Genomic DNA, 18,698 nt, shown 5'->3' on the forward strand with positions numbered 1-18,698 from the left:
CCATATATCTGATCTCTGGGAACGCCCCATATATCTGATCTCTGGGAACGCCCCATATATCTGGTCTCTGGGAACGCCCCATATATCTGATCTCTGGGAACGTTCTATATCTCTGATTTTTGGGAACGCCCCATATATCTAATCTCTGGGAACACCCCATATATCTAATCTCTGAGAACGTCCCATATATCTGATCTCTGGGAACGCCCCATATATCTGATCTCTGGGAACACCCCATATATCTAATCTCTGGGAACGCCCCATATATCTGATCTCTGGGAACGCACCATATATCTGATCTCTGGGAACGCCCCATATATCTGATCTCTGGGAACGCACCATATATCTGATCTCTGGGAACATACCATATATCTGATCTCTGGGAACGCCCCATATATCTGATCTCTGGGAACGCCCCATATATCTGATCTCTGGGAATGCCCCATATGTCTGATCTCCGGGAATGCCCCATATATCTAATCTCTGGGAACGCCCCATATATCTGATCTCTGGGAACGCCCCATATATCTGATCTCTGGGAACGCCCCATATATCTGATCTCTGGGAACGCCCCATATATCTGATCTCTGGGAACGCCCCATATATCTAATCTCTGGGAACACCCCATATATCTGATCTCTGGGAACACCCCATATATCTGATCTCTGGGAACGCCCCATATATCTGATCTCTGGGAACGCCCCATATATCTGATCTCTGGGAACGCCCCATATATCTGATCTCTGGGAACGCCCCATATCTCTGATCTCTGGGAACGCCCCATATATCTGATCTCTGGGAACGCCCCATATATCTGATCTCTGGGAACGCCCCATATATCTGATCTCTGGGAACGCCCCATATATCTGATCTCTGGGAACGCCCCATATATCTGATCTCTGGGAACGCCCCATATATCTGATCTCTGGGAACGCCCCATATATCTGATCTCTGGGAACGCCCCATATATCTGATCTCTGGGAATGCACCATATATCTGATCTCTGGGAACGCCCCATATATCTGATCTCTGGGAACGCCCCATATATCTGATCTCTGGGAACGCCCCATATATCTGATCTCTGGGAATGCACCATATATCTGATCTCTGGGAACGCCCCATATATCTAATCTCTGGGAACGCCCCATATATCTGATCTCTGGGAACGCCCCATATATCTGATCTCTGGGAATGCCCTATATACAGTATCTGATCTCTGAGAACGCCCCATATATCTGATCTCTGGGAACGCCCCATATATCTGATCTCTGGGAACGCCCCATATATCTGATCTCTGGGAACGCACCATATATCTGATCTCTGGGAACGCCCCATATATCTGATCTCTGGGAACGCCCCATATATCTGATCTCTGGGAACGCCCCATATATCTGATCTCTGGGAACGCCCCATATATCTAATCTCTGGGAACGCCCCATATATCTGATCTCTGGGAACGCCCCATATATCTAATCTCTGGGAACGCCCCATATATCTGATCTCTGGGAACGCCCCATATATCTGATCTCTGGGAACACCCCATATATCTGATCTCTGGGAACGCCCCATATATCTGATCTCTGGGAACGCCCCATATATCTGATCTCTGGGAACGCCCCATATATCTGATCTCTGGGAATGCACCATATATCTGATCTCTGGGAACGCCCCATATATCTAATCTCTGGGAATGCACCATATATCTGATCTCTGGGAACGCCCCATATATCTAATCTCTGGGAACGCCCCATATATCTGATCTCTGGGAACGCCCCATATATCTGATCTCTGGGAATGCCCTATATACAGTATCTGATCTCTGAGAACGCCCCATATATCTGATCTCTGGGAACGCCCCATATATCTGATCTCTGGGAACGCCCCATATATCTGATCTCTGGGAACGCACCATATATCTGATCTCTGGGAACGCCCCATATATCTGATCTCTGGGAACGCCCCATATATCTGATCTCTGGGAACGCCCCATATATCTGATCTCTGGGAACGCCCCATATATCTAATCTCTGGGAACGCCCCATATATCTGATCTCTGGGAACGCCCCATATATCTAATCTCTGGGAACGCCCCATATATCTGATCTCTGGGAACGCCCCATATATCTGATCTCTGGGAACACCCCATATATCTGATCTCTGGGAACGCCCCATATATCTGATCTCTGGGAACGCCCCATATATCTGATGTCTGGGAACGCCCCATATATCTAATCTCTGAGAACGCCCCATATATCTAATCTCTGGGAACGCCCCATATATCTAATCTCTGGGAACACCCCATATATCTGATCTCTGGGAACACCCCATATATCTGATCTCTGGGAACGCCCCATATATCTAATCTCTGGGAACACCCCATATATCTGATCTCTGGGAACACCCCATATATCTGATCTCTGGGAACGCCCCATATATCTAATCTCTGGGAACGCCCCATATATCTGATCTCTGGGAACGCCCCATATATCTGATCTCTGGGAATGCCCCATATATCTGATCTCTGGGAACGCCCCATATATCTGATCTCTGGGAATGCCCCATATATCTGATCTCTGGGAACGCCCCATATATCTGATCTCTGGGAACATACCATATATCTGATCTCTGGGAACGCCCCATATATCTGATCTCTGGGAACGCCCCATATATCTAATCTCTGGGAACACCCCATATATCTAATCTCTGGGAACGCCCCATATATCTGATCTCTGGGAACGCCCCATATATCTGATCTCTGGGAACGCCCCATATATCTAATCTCTGGAAACGCCCCATATATCTGATCTCTGGGAACGCCCCATATATCTAATCTCTGGGAACGCCCCATATATCTGATCTCTGGGAACGCCCCATATATCTAATCTCTGGGAACACCCCATATATCTAATCTCTGGGAACGCCCCATATATCTGATCTCTGGGAACGCCCCATATATCTAATCTCTGGGAACGCCCCATATATCTAATCTCTGGGAACGCCCCATATATCTGATCTCTGGGAACGCACCATATATCTGATCTCTGGGAACACCCCATATATCTAATCTCTGGGAACGCCCCATATATCTAATCTCTGGGAACGCCCCATATATCTGATCTCTGGGAACATACCATATATCTGATCTCTGGGAACGCCCCATATATCTGATCTCTGGGAACACCCCATATATCTGATCTCTGGGAACATACCATATATCTGATCTCTGGGAACGCCCCATATATCTGATCTCTGGGAACACCCCATATATCTGATCTCTGGGAACACCCCATATATCTGATCTCTGGGAACATACCATATATCTGATCTCTGGGAACGCCCCATATATCTGATCTCTGGGAACACCCCATATATCTGATCTCTGAGAACACCCCATATATCTGATCTCTGGGAACGCCCCATATATCTGATCTCTGGGAACGCCCCATATATCTGGTCTCTGGGAACGCCCCATATATCTGATCTCTGGGAACGTTCTATATCTCTGATTTTTGGGAACGCCCCATATATCTAATCTCTGGGAACACCCCATATATCTAATCTCTGGGAACGTCCCACATATCTGATCTCTGGGAACGCCCCATATATCTGATCTCTGGGAACGCCCCATATATCTGATCTCTGGGAACGCCCCATATATCTGATCTCTGGGAACGCCCCATATATCTGATCTCTGGGAACGCCCCATATATCTGATCTCTGGGAACGCCCCATATATCTGATCTCTGGGAACGCCCCATATATCTGATCTCTGGGAACGCCCCATATATCTGATCTCTGGGAACGCCCCATATATCTGATGTCTGGGAACGCCCCATATATCTAATCTCTGGGAACGCCCCATATATCTGATCTCTGGGAACGCCCCATATATCTGATCTCTGGGAACGCCCCATATATCTAATCTCTGGGAACGCCCCATATATCTGATCTCTGGGAACGCCCCATATATCTAATCTCTGGGAACGCCCCATATATCTAATCTCTGGGAACGCCCCATATATCTAATCTCTGGTCTCTGGGAACACCCCATATATCTAATCTCTGGGAACGTCCCATATATCTGATCTCTGGGAACGCCCCATATATCTGATCTCTGGGAACGCACCATATATCTGATCTCTGGGAACATACCATATATCTGATCTCTGGGAACGCCCCATATATCTGATCTCTGGGAACGCCCCATATATCTGATCTCTGGGAATGCCCCATATGTCTGATCTCCGGGAATGCCCCATATATCTAATCTCTGGGAACGCCCCATATATCTGATCTCTGGGAACGCCCCATATATCTGATCTCTGGGAACGCCCCATATATCTGATCTCTGGGAACGCCCCATATATCTGATCTCTGGGAACGCCCCATATATCTAATCTCTGGGAACACCCCATATATCTGATCTCTGGGAACACCCCATATATCTGATCTCTGGGAACGCCCCATATATCTGATCTCTGGGAACGCCCCATATATCTGATCTCTGGGAACGCCCCATATATCTGATCTCTGGGAACGCCCCATATCTCTGATCTCTGGGAACGCCCCATATATCTGATCTCTGGGAACGCCCCATATATCTGATCTCTGGGAACGCCCCATATATCTGATCTCTGGGAACGCCCCATATATCTGATCTCTGGGAACGCCCCATATATCTGATCTCTGGGAACGCCCCATATATCTGATCTCTGGGAACGCCCCATATATCTGATCTCTGGGAATGCACCATATATCTGATCTCTGGGAACGCCCCATATATCTGATCTCTGGGAACGCCCCATATATCTGATCTCTGGGAACGCCCCATATATCTGATCTCTGGGAATGCACCATATATCTGATCTCTGGGAACGCCCCATATATCTAATCTCTGGGAACGCCCCATATATCTGATCTCTGGGAACGCCCCATATATCTGATCTCTGGGAATGCCCTATATACAGTATCTGATCTCTGAGAACGCCCCATATATCTGATCTCTGGGAACGCCCCATATATCTGATCTCTGGGAACGCCCCATATATCTGATCTCTGGGAACGCACCATATATCTGATCTCTGGGAACGCCCCATATATCTGATCTCTGGGAACGCCCCATATATCTGATCTCTGGGAACGCCCCATATATCTGATCTCTGGGAACGCCCCATATATCTAATCTCTGGGAACGCCCCATATATCTGATCTCTGGGAACGCCCCATATATCTAATCTCTGGGAACGCCCCATATATCTGATCTCTGGGAACGCCCCATATATCTAATCTCTGGGAACACCCCATATATCTGATCTCTGGGAACGCACCATATATCTGATCTCTGGGAACGCCCCATATATCTGATCTCTGGGAACGCCCCATATATCTGATCTCTGGGAACGCCACATATATCTGATCTCTGGGAACGCCACATATATCTGATCTCTGAGAACGCCCCATATATCTGATCTCTGGGAACGCCCCATATATCTGATCTCTGGGAACGCCCCATATATCTGATCTCTGGGAACGCCCCATATATCTAATCTCTGGGAACGCCCCATATATCTGATCTCTGGGAACGCCCCATATATCTGATCTCTGGGAACGCCCCATATATCTGATCTCTGGGAACGCACCATATATCTGATCTCTGGGAACGCCCCATATATCTGATCTCTGGGAACGCCCCATATATCTGATGTCTGGGAACGCCCCATATATCTAATCTCTGAGAACGCCCCATATATCTAATCTCTGGGAACGCCCCATATATCTAATCTCTGGGAACACCCCATATATCTGATCTCTGGGAACACCCCATATATCTGATCTCTGGGAACGCCCCATATATCTAATCTCTGGGAACACCCCATATATCTGATCTCTGGGAACACCCCATATATCTGATCTCTGGGAACGCCCCATATATCTAATCTCTGGGAACGCCCCATATATCTGATCTCTGGGAACGCCCCATATATCTGATCTCTGGGAATGCCCCATATATCTGATCTCTGGGAACGCCCCATATATCTGATCTCTGGGAATGCCCCATATATCTGATCTCTGGGAACGCCCCATATATCTGATCTCTGGGAACATACCATATATCTGATCTCTGGGAACGCCCCATATATCTGATCTCTGGGAACGCCCCATATATCTAATCTCTGGGAACGCCCCATATATCTAATCTCTGGGAACGCCCCATATATCTGATCTCTGGGAACGCCCCATATATCTGATCTCTGGGAACGCCCCATATATCTGATCTCTGGGAACGCCCCATATATCTGATCTCTGGGAACACCCCATATATCTGATCTCTGGTAACGCCCCATATATCTAATCTCTGGGAACGCCCCATATATCTGATCTCTGGGAACGCCCCATATATCTGATCTCTGGGAATGCCCCATATATCTGATCTCTGGGAACGCCCCATATATCTGATCTCTGGGAATGCCCCATATATCTGATCTCTGGGAACGCCCCATATATCTGATCTCTGGGAACATACCATATATCTGATCTCTGGGAACGCCCCATATATCTGATCTCTGGGAACGCCCCATATATCTAATCTCTGGGAACACCCCATATATCTAATCTCTGGGAACGCCCCATATATCTGATCTCTGGGAACGCCCCATATATCTGATCTCTGGGAACGCCCCATATATCTGATCTCTGGGAACGCCCCATATATCTGATCTCTGGGAACGCCCCATATCTCTGATCTCTGGGAACGCCCCATATATCTGATCTCTGGGAACGCCCCATATATCTGATCTCTGGGAACGCCCCATATATCTGATCTCTGGGAACATACCATATATCTGATCTCTGGGAACGCCCCATATATCTGATCTCTGGGAACACCCCATATATCTGATCTCTGGGAACATACCATATATCTGATCTCTGGGAACGCCCCATATATCTGATCTCTGGGAACACCCCATATATCTGATCTCTGGGAACACCCCATATATCTGACCTCTGGGAACATACCATATATCTGATCTCTGGGAACGCCCCATATATCTGATCTCTGGGAACACCCCATATATCTGATCTCTGAGAACACCCCATATATCTGATCTCTGGGAACGCCCCATATATCTGATCTCTGGGAACGCCCCATATATCTGATCTCTGGGAACGCCCCATATCTCTGATCTCTGGGAACGCCCCATATATCTAATCTCTGGGAACGCCCCATATATCTGATCTCTGGGAACGCCCCATATATCTGATCTCTGGGAACGCCCCATATATCTGATCTCTGGGAACGCACCATATATCTGATCTCTGGGAACACCCCATATATCTAATCTCTGGGAACGCCCCATATATCTAATCTCTGGGAACGCCCCATATATCTGATCTCTGGGAACGCCCCATATATCTGATCTCTGGGAACATACCATATATCTGATCTCTGGGAACGCCCCATATATCTGATCTCTGAGAACACCCCATATATCTGATCTCTGGGAACGCCCCATATATCTAATCTCTGGGAACGCCCCATATATCTGATCTCTGGGAACGCCCCATATATCTAATCTCTGGGAACGCCCCATATATCTGATCTCTGGGAACGCCCCATATATCTGATCTCTGGGAACGCCCCATATATCTGATCTCTGGGAACGCCCCATATATCTGGTCTCTGGGAACGCCCCATATATCTGATCTCTGGGAACGTTCTATATCTCTGATTTTTGGGAACGCCCCATATATCTAATCTCTGGGAACACCCCATATATCTAATCTCTGAGAACGTCCCATATATCTGATCTCTGGGAACGCCCCATATATCTGATCTCTGGGAACACCCCATATATCTAATCTCTGGGAACGCCCCATATATCTGATCTCTGGGAACGCACCATATATCTGATCTCTGGGAACGCCCCATATATCTGATCTCTGGGAACGCACCATATATCTGATCTCTGGGAACATACCATATATCTGATCTCTGGGAACGCCCCATATATCTGATCTCTGGGAACGCCCCATATATCTGATCTCTGGGAATGCCCCATATGTCTGATCTCCGGGAATGCCCCATATATCTAATCTCTGGGAACGCCCCATATATCTGATCTCTGGGAACGCCCCATATATCTGATCTCTGGGAACGCCCCATATATCTGATCTCTGGGAACGCCCCATATATCTGATCTCTGGGAACGCCCCATATATCTAATCTCTGGGAACACCCCATATATCTGATCTCTGGGAACACCCCATATATCTGATCTCTGGGAACGCCCCATATATCTGATCTCTGGGAACGCCCCATATATCTGATCTCTGGGAACGCCCCATATATCTGATCTCTGGGAACGCCCCATATCTCTGATCTCTGGGAACGCCCCATATATCTGATCTCTGGGAACGCCCCATATATCTGATCTCTGGGAACGCCCCATATATCTGATCTCTGGGAACGCCCCATATATCTGATCTCTGGGAACGCCCCATATATCTGATCTCTGGGAACGCCCCATATATCTGATCTCTGGGAACGCCCCATATATCTGATCTCTGGGAACGCCCCATATATCTGATCTCTGGGAATGCACCATATATCTGATCTCTGGGAACGCCCCATATATCTGATCTCTGGGAACGCCCCATATATCTGATCTCTGGGAACGCCCCATATATCTGATCTCTGGGAATGCACCATATATCTGATCTCTGGGAACGCCCCATATATCTAATCTCTGGGAACGCCCCATATATCTGATCTCTGGGAACGCCCCATATATCTGATCTCTGGGAATGCCCTATATACAGTATCTGATCTCTGAGAACGCCCCATATATCTGATCTCTGGGAACGCCCCATATATCTGATCTCTGGGAACGCCCCATATATCTGATCTCTGGGAACGCACCATATATCTGATCTCTGGGAACGCCCCATATATCTGATCTCTGGGAACGCCCCATATATCTGATCTCTGGGAACGCCCCATATATCTGATCTCTGGGAACGCCCCATATATCTAATCTCTGGGAACGCCCCATATATCTGATCTCTGGGAACGCCCCATATATCTAATCTCTGGGAACGCCCCATATATCTGATCTCTGGGAACGCCCCATATATCTGATCTCTGGGAACACCCCATATATCTGATCTCTGGGAACGCACCATATATCTGATCTCTGGGAACGCCCCATATATCTAATCTCTGGGAACGCCCCATATATCTGATCTCTGGGAACGCCACATATATCTGATCTCTGGGAACGCCACATATATCTGATCTCTGAGAACGCCCCATATATCTGATCTCTGGGAACGCCCCATATATCTGATCTGTGGGAACGCCCCATATATCTGATCTCTGGGAACGCCCCATATATCTAATCTCTGGGAACGCCCCATATATCTGATCTCTGGGAACGCCCCATATATCTGATCTCTGGGAACGCCCCATATATCTGATCTCTGGGAACGCACCATATATCTGATCTCTGGGAACGCCCCATATATCTGATCTCTGGGAACGCCCCATATATCTGATGTCTGGGAACGCCCCATATATCTAATCTCTGAGAACGCCCCATATATCTAATCTCTGGGAACGCCCCATATATCTAATCTCTGGGAACACCCCATATATCTGATCTCTGGGAACACCCCATATATCTGATCTCTGGGAACGCCCCATATATCTAATCTCTGGGAACACCCCATATATCTGATCTCTGGGAACACCCCATATATCTGATCTCTGGGAACGCCCCATATATCTAATCTCTGGGAACGCCCCATATATCTGATCTCTGGGAACGCCCCATATATCTGATCTCTGGGAATGCCCCATATATCTGATCTCTGGGAACGCCCCATATATCTGATCTCTGGGAATGCCCCATATATCTGATCTCTGGGAACGCCCCATATATCTGATCTCTGGGAACATACCATATATCTGATCTCTGGGAACGCCCCATATATCTGATCTCTGGGAACGCCCCATATATCTAATCTCTGGGAACACCCCATATATCTAATCTCTGGGAACGCCCCATATATCTGATCTCTGGGAACGCCCCATATATCTGATCTCTGGGAACGCCCCATATATCTAATCTCTGGAAACGCCCCATATATCTGATCTCTGGGAACACCCCATATATCTGATCTCTGGGAACGCCCCATATATCTAATCTCTGGGAACGCCCCATATATCTGATCTCTGGGAACGCCCCATATATCTGATCTCTGGGAATGCCCCATATATCTGATCTCTGGGAACGCCCCATATATCTGATCTCTGGGAATGCCCCATATATCTGATCTCTGGGAACGCCCCATATATCTGATCTCTGGGAACATACCATATATCTGATCTCTGGGAACGCCCCATATATCTGATCTCTGGGAACGCCCCATATATCTAATCTCTGGGAACACCCCATATATCTAATCTCTGGGAACGCCCCATATATCTGATCTCTGGGAACGCCCCATATATCTGATCTCTGGGAACGCCCCATATATCTGATCTCTGGGAACGCCCCATATATCTGATCTCTGGGAACGCCCCATATCTCTGATCTCTGGGAACGCCCCATATATCTGATCTCTGGGAACGCCCCATATATCTGATCTCTGGGAACGCCCCATATATCTGATCTCTGGGAACATACCATATATCTGATCTCTGGGAACGCCCCATATATCTGATCTCTGGGAACACCCCATATATCTGATCTCTGGGAACACCCCATATATCTGATCTCTGGGAACATACCATATATCTGATCTCTGGGAACGCCCCATATATCTGATCTCTGGGAACACCCCATATATCTGATCTCTGAGAACACCCCATATATCTGATCTCTGGGAACGCCCCATATATCTGATCTCTGGGAACGCCCCATATATCTGATCTCTGGGAACGCCCCATATCTCTGATCTCTGGGAACGCCCCATATATCTAATCTCTGGGAACGCCCCATATATCTGATCTCTGGGAACGCCCCATATATCTGATCTCTGGGAACGCCCCATATATCTGATCTCTGGGAACGCACCATATATCTGATCTCTGGGAACACCCCATATATCTAATCTCTGGGAACGCCCCATATATCTAATCTCTGGGAACGCCCCATATATCTGATCTCTGGGAACGCCCCATATATCTGATCTCTGGGAACATACCATATATCTGATCTCTGGGAACGCCCCATATATCTGATCTCTGAGAACACCCCATATATCTGATCTCTGGGAACGCCCCATATATCTAATCTCTGGGAACGCCCCATATATCTGATCTCTGGGAACGCCCCATATATCTAATCTCTGGGAACGCCCCATATATCTGATCTCTGGGAACGCCCCATATATCTGATCTCTGGGAACGCCCCATATATCTGATCTCTGGGAACGCCCCATATATCTGGTCTCTGGGAACGCCCCATATATCTGATCTCTGGGAACGTTCTATATCTCTGATTTTTGGGAACGCCCCATATATCTAATCTCTGGGAACACCCCATATATCTAATCTCTGAGAACGTCCCATATATCTGATCTCTGGGAACGCCCCATATATCTGATCTCTGGGAACACCCCATATATCTAATCTCTGGGAACGCCCCATATATCTGATCTCTGGGAACGCACCATATATCTGATCTCTGGGAACGCCCCATATATCTGATCTCTGGGAATGCCCCATATATCTGATCTCTGGGAATGCCCTATATACAGTATCTGATCTCTGAGAACGCCCCATATATCTGATCTCTGGGAACGCCCCATATCTCTGATCTCTGGGAACGCCCCACATCTCTGATCTCTGGGAACACCCCATATGTCTAATCTCTGGGAACGCCCCTGATCTCTGGGACTGTACGAGTTAAAGCCCGCTTTGTATTGTGGAGTCTGATCTCTTACAGTAATGAATAAACATGTGATGTTAGAGGCAGTTTATCATCTGCAGCGTAATTACAGCAATTCTCATACTGTACAGACATGCCAAGTAACAGCGATATGGTGAATCAGTCAGGAGTTTCCAGGGAGATGCCACATTTGTTTCTCCTGGCACTGCAATGGGGGGCCGGGGACACCGCGAGTATACACTGACAGGAATTTATTGGAGGGACCGATCTGCTTGTCCCCATAGAAAGGCTCAGTCTGATCTGTGGATTGCTCTAGGATCAGATAGAGGTTAGGCCTGGTGTTCCCTGTGTTGTTTCCTCTCTCTTTTAGGGACGCATTTATCAAGCAATATTTGCAGTTAAATCGTTATAGTGTGCACTGGGCGCTGATAGGCTCCATGGCTCAGCTGATCCCTGAGCAGCTCCTGATTGGTGTGCAGAAAGTCAACTGACACTACACTAATTGTGGGGCCATGTCGACAGGTGTCGACATTGACACAAAAAACGTACAAGACTCATGTCGCTCTTTAATGCATTCATCTTTTTCATGTTGACCTTCTGGTGGACACATCCACACCATAGTTACCTACTCTCCTGCATTCTGCAGGAGACTCCCTGAAATAGCAGCAATCTCCCTCTTTCCCTCATTATCTAGCAATCTCCCTCATTTCACCTAGCCCACATTACACTGTTAGATTTTTTTGGGGAAAAAAGGAATGAGAGATAGATACATTTACATTGAATCTTCAGCACCATATCCCAGCACTTTACCAAGTATAGCAGCTCTTACTAACTGCTTTGGGGCTCATCTACATTTGTATATAAGTTATTTTAAAAGATTCCTCTCAGATGTAGCAGTGCACACCCACGCTTCTATGTGCCACGTTCACAATCTCTTTTCACAATCTCTCCATATATGGACTTAGACACACCCTTTGGGTGGAGCATGACACACCCCCTCAAAGGGGCACTTTCCAAATATACTCCTACTAACTATAATCTCCCTGAAACTAGTTTCCAAAAGTAGGCATGTATGATCCACACCCTTGATAAACACCGCCTTAACGTTCACAAAAAAAATTGTGTCTGTCTTATTGTTATTACAGAGTGACATTATGTTTGTTTTGCTGCCGCCGGCGCATCAATCTGTCCACAGAATAACATTCCATCATCAGGTGATTTCATTTATCCGATTCTCGTTCTCCAGCTCCCCATAAAACTCCCATCTGTGCAGATATGAGATTTTGCATTAACCCCCGGCGTGCCAGGCTAGCAGCATATCGCAGAATGGAGGCTCTATGTGCTGTGACTTATGCTGTGTGGGATGTATGTGACTGCACAGGACAGGGGGATGCACAGATCACAGCTTCCCAGACAAGACACACGACCCCCCCCCCCCCCCCCCCAACCACCACCACCACCCCTCCTGCGCTATCACCATGAATCAGATGTTCCCAGTCTGAGACTAAAAACAGAAAAAAGTATCACAATAAGTTATAGGGGGAAATATGACTAATCCTGTCTGAGAAAATGATTCTAAATTGTATGTAATTATTTTTGTTTTAAACAAGAACGTCTCTGCTAAAGAAAGAAGCTGGTTTCTATAGACGACTATATCGGGGGCTGTTGGATATGTTACAGATGACATTGACCTCAAGGACTTCCTGAGATGCCACCTGGGTGGCACGGGCAATAAAATACAGCTGGAGGTGTTTGCCAAGCAGAATGCTTCTTATTACTGTGCCCAAAGGTATTTTACGAATGTCCCCAGTTAGAGGAAAGACAAACAGCACTAATAACAAAAACAGTTCTATGTATTAATATATATATATATATATATATATATATATATATATATTAATAATGTCCATTTTAGGACTGATAAACTGCCATCTAACTTTCCCTCAATGAGTTAAAATAAAAATGAAAAGACATGACTAGTTAGCATTGAAAAATGTTGGTTTGTTTATTTTGTAAAATATGTTTCAAAAAGTTTTATTCAGTGTTCAAGCATACATAGGGGTATAAAAGTGCAGCATCACCCATTCGGTCCCTGCAGCAGCAGACCGAATATCCCATGTGTTCCCCCCCCCCCCCCCCCCCAAATAATATAAATAATACTGCATCCAACTTTGATTTCTGTGCACTGCCCGTATCTTTCCTGGCTGCTGTCTTTTGCCACTGCAGCGCACTGTGGAAAGGTGTCCAGCACTTCTGGTATCCTTTCAGCACTACCCGGATGTCCCAACCTGGGTTGGGACCATTTACACCGCCCACGACCCAGGTCCAACCAGTGTTCAACCCTGGTCAGGACCTGGGTAGGAGACCAGTGTTACTGGACCTGAGTTGGCCCCTTTTACACCAAAGCTGACCTGGGTCCGATCTGGGTCCAACCTGGGTTATTCCTTGGTGTAAAAGGGGTATAAGACAGAACTCTGCACGGTGGGGATAACAAAAGACAGAACTCTGCGCGGAGGGAATAACAAAAGACAGAACTCTGAAGGGCGGGGATAACAAAAGACAGAACTCTGCACGGAGGGGATAACAAAAGACAGAACTCTGCACGGCGGGGATAACAAAAGACAGAACTCTGCACGGAGGGGATAACAAAAGACAGAACTCTGCATGACGGGGATAACAGAACTCTGCACGGCGGGGATAACAGAACTCTGCACGGAGGGGATAACAAAAGACAGAACTCTGAATAAGAGGGATAACGAAAGGCCATTCAATAATTGTTCAATTTGCTAGGTTGCTAATACATGCTGAATTAGGCCCCATGTTCTGAAATTAATCTTAGTTAACACCATTGTCATTGTCAAACGTTGTGCAAATTTTCGCCGGAGAAGTATTTCCGCAGCCCTCCCCGGCAACCAACTGTGCAACTTATTTGCCCCGCATGTGCAGTAAGTAAGCAGAGGCCGACCTTTGCGCGGACGGGCTCCTGGCACATCCACTTACCTGGGAAAGAGAATCTCTATATATTGTGATTGGTCATAAATAAACCTCTAGATGTATTTTAAATACTCCTGTCTATCAGTAAACGCAAACATATACTGTATATGTATCAGCTGTTTAGGACTGAGGCTGGGGAGCTCTAGATTTAAGAACAGAAAAATAAAATGTCATACTTACGGAGAACCATAAACACTCTGCACTGTGGCTAATTTCGGTACCATCCCCAGTGGGTACTAACAGACCATTTATTTAACACCTCTCAGCCAGGGAATACATCTTCAGTTCACAGTCCTGTTCTGCATCCCCGTGTTTGCTGAATATGTGATAAAAGCTTCTCCGCCAGGAGTGACCCTAGGGCGAGTCCTGAGTTTTCCGGATTAAATTGTAAAATCTGAATCAGTAAGTGTGACGTGATGGCGTGGGAATGCGCAATAGTGTAAGATCCTGCTAGGGATAGATGATATCAGAGATATGCTAAGATGTAATCGTGCGCCAGATAGCGCTAGGGATAGGTGATATCATCGAAACACTCTAATGTAATCGTGCACCAGATAGCGCTAGGGATAGGTGATATCATCGAAACACTCTAATGATATCGTGCGCCAGATAGCACTAGGGATAGGCAGAGTGTGACCGGGAGAAAGAGTGGGTTACAGACAAAGGCAGAAGGTGACAGTGTAAGGTAGGGAGAGGCAGAGTGTGACAGGGAGAAAGAGTGGGTGACAGAGAAAGGTAGGGAGAGGCAGAGTGTGACAGGGAGAAAGAGTGGGTGACAGGGAAAGGTAGGGAGAGGCAGAGTGTGACAGGGAGAAAGAGTGGGTGACAGAGAAAGGTAGGGAGAGGCAGAGTGTGACAGGGAGAAAGAGTGGGTTACAGGGAAAGGTAGGGAGATGCAGAGTGTGACGGGAGAAAGAGTGGGTGACAGGGGAAGACAGTGGATGACAGTGTAAGGTAGGCAAGGCAGAGTGTGATCGGGAGAAAGAGTGGGTGACAGGCAAAGGAAGTGGGTGCTAGTGTAAGGTAGGGGAGAGGCAAAGTGTGACTGGGAGAAAGAGTAGGTTACAGACAAAGGCAGTGGGTGACAGTGTAAGGTAGGTAAGGCAGAGTGTGATCGGGAGAAAGAGTGGGTGACAGGGAAAGGCAGAGGCTGACAGTGTAAGGTAGGCAAGGCAGAGTGTGATCGGGAGAAAGAGTGGGTGACAGGGAAAGGCAGAGGCTGACAGTGTAAGGTAGGGGAGAGGCAGAGTGTGACCGGGAGAAAGAGTGGGTTACAGGCAAAGGCAGTGGGTGACAGTGTAAGGTAGGGGAGGCAGAGTGTGACAGGGAGAAAGAGTGGGTGACAGGGGAAGACAGTGGATGACAGTGTAAGGTAGGCAAGGCAGAGTGTGACTGGGAGAAAGAGTGGGTGACAGGGAAGACAGTGGATGACAGTGTAAGGTAGGCAAGGCAGAGTGTGATCGGGAGAAAGAGTGGGTGACAGGGAAAGGCAGAGGCTGACAGTGTAAGGTAGGGGAGAGGCAGAGTGTGACCGGAAGAAAGAGTGGGTTACAGGCAAAGGCAGTGGGTGACAGTGTAAGGTAGGGGAGGCAGAGTGTGACAGGGAGTAAGAGTGGGTGACAGGGGAAGACAGTGGATGACAGTGTAAGGTAGGCAAGGCAGAGTGTGACTGGGAGAAAGAGTGGGTGACAGTGTAAGCTAGGGGGTGCAGAGTGTGACAGGGAGAAAGAGTGGGTGACAGGGGAAAACAGTGGATGACAGTGTAAGGTAGGCAAGGCAGAGTGTGACTTGGAGTAAGAGTGGGTGACAGGTAAAGGCAGAGGGTGACAGTGTAAATTAGGAGAAGCAGAGTGTGACCGGGAGAAAGAGTGGGTGACTGGGGAATACAGTGGGTGACAGGGGAAGGTAGGGGGAGGCAGAGTGTGACAGGGAGAAAGAGTGGGTTACAGGGAAAGGCAGAGGTTGACAGTATAAGGCAGGAGAAGCAGCGTGTGACCGGGAGAAAGAGTGAGTGACAGGGGAAGCCAGTGGGCAACAGTGTAAGGTAGGGGGAGGCAGAGTGTGACAGGGAGACATAGATGAAAGTGGAAGACAGTGGGTGATGAGTACAACCACAATACCGCGAGCAGTTCGGATAAACAGGGGGCATGTACTGTGATCATCAGCGCTGGTAGATGGCAGGACTCCTCAATCAGTCTGGCACACAAGATCAGCCCTGCCTCTCTATGGTAAGGGGCAGCAGAGCCGGCCCTAGCCTAAATGATGCCCTAGGCAAGATTTTGGCTGGTGCCCCCTAGCACCGCCACTAGTTTCGCCTCTGACCCTGCTCCTCTTTCCCAGCACCATCAACCCTCATCATAGCAGTCATCATTTTGGTGCTCCTACCCGCAATATTTTAAATATAAACTGCATACAGAATGCTATGTTACAGTGATTTCCATGAATACACTACTGTATTTCATATGCAGATACAGCCTCACTCACACACAGAATATAGGCATGCTGCATATAATTTTATTCAGCAGAAGCTGCTGGTGCCCCTATGCATTCCAAATGCCCTAGGCAATTGCCTAGTTTGCCTATGCCTAAGGCCGGCTCTGAGGGGCAGGTCCCTCAGGCAGCATGTGACTGTGATCATCAACACTGATAGGTGGTAGGACTCTGCTATCAGTCCGGCACTCTCCGACTCTGCTATCAGTCCTGCCTCCTTAGGGAGGCAGGGAAGGGGCAGGTCTCTCAGAACCAGGCCTGGCCTCGCCTACAAAACCAGGTCAACACACCCCAAAACCGCATACAACAATCAATTAGTCCCAGAGGCTGGGTTGATACTGACTAATTTAGCAATTGTGCACCCAAATAATTTAAAGCAGTGTATTATAGAAACTCCTGCATTATTTTTTTAAATACATTTTTTATTAAGGATTGAACATAACAAAAAGTATGCAGTAAAAAACTCCTGTATTATTGTATATTCCCTAAACCTAACATGCGCTCAGGTTGTATGTAGGGGAAACAAAGATCTATTAACCTCACTACACCAACATTTATCTCTTTGCTTATCTCAAAATATATCCCCACCCAACCTCTCCGCTCTGCACAAGATCTGCGTCTCTCATCCACACTCATTACTAGATCTCATTCACAATTGCAGGAATTTCTTTGGGCAGCACCCAACCTATGGAATGCCCTTCCAAGCACATTAAGACTCTCCTCCAGCCTCCAAACTTTTAAGCGTTCCCTGAAAACTCACCTCTTCAGGCAAGCTTATCATATTCCAGAACCCCCACATAACCTCCAGTAGCATTCATATCTGATTGCATCCCATCAGGACTGTCTTGTAATCTGGTGGGACTGCCATGCCATGAAATTCTATCCTTATGTATCCCTTCTATTATCCCTATAGATCAGGCATTCCCAACCACGGTCCTCAAGGCACACCAACAGTGCAGGTTTTAGTGATATCCAGGCTTCAGCACGGATGGTTTAATCAGAAACCCTCAGATACTAATTAAGTCAACTGTGCTCAAGCCTGGATATCTAGAAAACCTGCACTGTTGGTGTGCCTTGAGGACCGTGGTTGGGAATGCCTGCTATAGATTGTAAACTTGCGAGCAGGGCCCTCCTACCTCTATTTCGGTTTGTTACTACCTAGTTTGTTCTATCACTGTTTCCTATTGGAAAGCGCAACGGAATATGCTGTGCTATATAAGAAACTGTAAATAAATAATAATAAGTTCACTGGACGTTATTTAACTCTCAATTCTGCAAATCTGTATTATAACCATAGCATCCAATAAGACATTTCGGCGA

At 47.2% G+C, this 18,698-nt stretch overlaps 1 long non-coding RNA gene across 1 annotated transcript in view; it reads left to right on the forward strand.

The window, feature by feature from the left end:
• LOC146063301 (uncharacterized) overlaps window positions 1–13,715 on the forward strand; it is a 29,761-nt gene extending 16,046 nt beyond the window's left edge. The window contains exon 4 of the long non-coding RNA XR_014471567.1: window positions 13,505–13,715. This is a non-coding gene — a long non-coding RNA (uncharacterized LOC146063301). The remainder of the gene's footprint in view (window positions 1–13,504) is intronic.
• Window positions 13,716–18,698: the final 4,983 nt, after the last annotated feature.

This window comes from Crinia signifera, chromosome 3 (genome assembly GCF_055691185.1).
Source record: "Crinia signifera chromosome 3, ASM5569118v1, whole genome shotgun sequence".
NCBI classification, from domain to species: Eukaryota; Metazoa; Chordata; class Amphibia; order Anura; family Myobatrachidae; genus Crinia; species Crinia signifera.